The sequence below is a fragment of the Fragaria vesca genome, unplaced genomic scaffold (genome assembly GCF_000184155.1).
Source record: "Fragaria vesca subsp. vesca unplaced genomic scaffold, FraVesHawaii_1.0 scf0513064, whole genome shotgun sequence".
In the NCBI taxonomy this organism is placed as follows: Eukaryota; Viridiplantae; Streptophyta; class Magnoliopsida; order Rosales; family Rosaceae; genus Fragaria; species Fragaria vesca.
In genome coordinates this window covers 153,026-155,994 of record NW_004443440.1, presented here as the reverse complement: position 1 = coordinate 155,994, position 2,969 = coordinate 153,026, and the positions used below count along the sequence as shown (strand labels likewise).

At 38.4% G+C, this 2,969-nt stretch overlaps 1 non-coding gene across 1 annotated transcript; it reads left to right on the top strand.

Annotated features, from left to right (window-relative positions):
• The first annotated feature begins 319 nt into the window (after nt 1–319).
• Nucleotides 320–2,540, top strand: LOC101300207. Its single transcript, XR_185481.1, has 6 exons — nt 320–629; nt 710–850; nt 941–1,035; nt 1,735–1,811; nt 1,942–2,148; nt 2,339–2,540. It is a non-coding gene; the product is annotated as an uncharacterized LOC101300207 (transcript).
• The last annotated feature ends 429 nt before the right edge of the window (nt 2,541–2,969 follow it).

Below are 2,969 nucleotides of genomic sequence, written 5' to 3'. Positions count from 1 at the left end.
TAATTGTATTTTTTTTCTAGGCTTGGCATGTCATTTTAAGTCATGAAATAAATATTTAATTTTAATATGTCATTTTGTTTATTTAATCATAATTTTATTAATATATAAAATCATTATTCACATTTAAAATACCTAATATAAAATTTAATAAACAGTCACTGCCATGTAACGACCCAGAAATAAAAAACGTGGCTGAAAACTGTAACCCTAAAATCATTGCCACGTGACGACCCAAGTCTCGCCGTGACCTCTTAATCACGACCGTGTAATGTTATTTGAGGAAAGGCTATATAAATGAGCGGAGCTGGTCAACCGACTTAGACCAACCTAGAAACTCCAGCGCTCTCCAAGTCGGTTCTGATTCCTCCACCCGCGAAGAACTCGGTCCGGTGACTCTTGGGTCTTCCTCGGTTCGTTTCCGAGTGCGGTTCTATGCTTTGGGGCTTGCGGGGCTGAATCGATCAAGTTAAATTTGTCAAGGTGTTAGCTCGTCATCTTTGGCTTTGAGCGAATTGTTATCACGTGTGGATAGGGAGAGCAGAGGAAGGATTGGTCTAGCTAGCGTGGTGTTCCTCATTAGAAGCAGACTAGTATGAAGGGATTCCGCCTTGAACTATATTAATCCGAAGGTAAAATTCAAAATTGACTGATGGGTTATTATTTGTTGGATCATTGATGTTGAAACCTTGTTGTGCTCTTATACACACAGTCGATCAAGAGAGGAATTGGACAAAGGGAGATTGAAGGAGGAATCTATTCTAGCTACTGCTAAGGTGCTCCTCATCCAGATACAAAGCTGCTATTGAGTTTTTATTTTTGAGCAGAAGCTAGAACGTGCTAAATAGTTCTAGTAAGTATGGACTTCTGGAAATTTGATCGCTATGTTGCTTACTTTGATGCACTTTATTTGTAACTGAGGTTTGGGTATGTTTAATATTAGAATTGGTGACTGGTGGAGAAGATGAGGAATGGAAGAACTCTCTGTACGTTGCTGTGAGGAAAGTAAAGGCTGTCATTGGCTGTTTTCAGTTTAAGGTATATACCCGTTTAATCACACTTTGGAAGACTGGTTGTGATCTTTTGATGATTGGTTTAGATTTATTGTTATAGTATACTGATGTGGTAATAGTATGATTGATTAATTAAAGTTAGCTAGATGGTAAGATCATCTTTTAAGTCACGAAGAAGTTGGATGGTACTGAGCTAGTACCCTATTATTATAATCCTGGTTCTTGATCATTAAGGACTGAAAATAAAGTGATGTTGGTTGAGTACTGCTTCCTTGACTGTTTGTAAGGATGGTATCAGATCGTCCCAAGTAAATTCTATATATGTATGTGTGTGTATATATGGAAAATTGTTATTTGAGTTCACACATGGTTCATTGATTTTGAAACTTGGAGTTAGAAAAGTTGGTTGCCCTTAGCTGTGGAAAGTTGTAATTTTAATACTATGGTGAAAGGAACTTGAATGCTGGGTGTCCATAGTAATGTTGAGTCAGAAATGCTATGCTGAGTTTGTGAGATAAAATGGCTAATATGCTAGAGACATGGAAATCGAAAGAGATTTTGGTTGTGGAATTGGTTATGAAATTGGTGAAAAAGATTATAAATATTGATCGGTCAAACGTTGGTCAATTCTGGTTAAAACATGAAAAGTTGATTTGACGATTGGTAATTAGTCGTCGTGATTGGTTATACTTGTTCGATAAGATATTTACGGTTTAAATGTCAGACATTAGGGACTCCAGTTACCCGAGGAGCGGAAGGCTCGTCGTTTTGGGAGTTCACGAGAAAAGCCTCGAAATCCAGGTAGGGGACCCGGAACTCCCTTGATTAATGATTTTATTGTTTAATAAAATGTTAAATGCATCTATGAGATTGCATGATTGGGTTATCACAAATATTGTAACCGTTATATGAGTTATTGATGGCTTGACAGTGAGAGGGGCATAGTGACTTCCTTGGGCTTCGATTTCCTAAACCTCCGGAGGGATTGTATGGACTGAGGAGTGTCTAACATGCTTTGAGGTGTGGCACTTTCTCTAGGCGATATGGCGTAAGTGGACACTCTCGCTACACTTACCTGTTGTACACATATATAGTGAGGTAAGTTGGATAGTGGGTCCAGAAGAAGACCGGCCATGAGGTACATATTTATGACGCCACATTTATTTGAGAATGAAATATTCATTTCAAATGTTTGTTGTTCATTATAAATTTGGTTTTAAGCATATTTTCATGTTGGAGCTCCACTTTATGTTTTCAAACCTAGTCATGGGTAGTTTCTTTGAGCAGCGAGGACGAAAGCTCACCCCTACAACAATTTGTGAATGCAGGTATTGTGCACTGGGACGGGATAGTGGCGAGGAGCTGGGTGTGCATGTTTATGATCGGTATCTTGTTTTGATGCTTACCTTATACTTTAATACTTGAGTTTCTTGTTCCAAAATTTTATTATGTTGGCCTTGTTGTATTCTCATTCGTAATTCTATTTCTTGAAGTTCGTTAATATTTGGTAATTTCTTAAATTAAGTTTGAGAGGAATGAAAGCGTTCAATCCTGTTATAAGTTTGTGTTGTGATATCTTATTGGGAAACTGTATTCCTTTGAGTTCATTATTTTTAAACATCTCTTGTACCATGTTCTTGGTGAATTAAAATACTTTGAGAAAAATAAAGATTTTACACCTCAAAATATAATCTTACGCTTCTGCTGTCTTTTTCTTAAATGTTTTCTTATATTAACTGTCTTGCGTTTCTCCTTTTGAGACTCGCGGCACTGTAACTTGCCTAAGCTGAGGAGGTGCAGTTTGGGGCGTTACAGATAGGCGCCCTGTCAGTGGAGTTAAGCTGCGAGAAACTCAGAGCAATAGCTTCGGCGATGCTCCCCGCTTCCTAGATCGGTAGGTCGGTTTGGAGGCGAGCCTCATACCATGCCCGTTCTTCGTTGGTGGCGTTGGGCCATTCT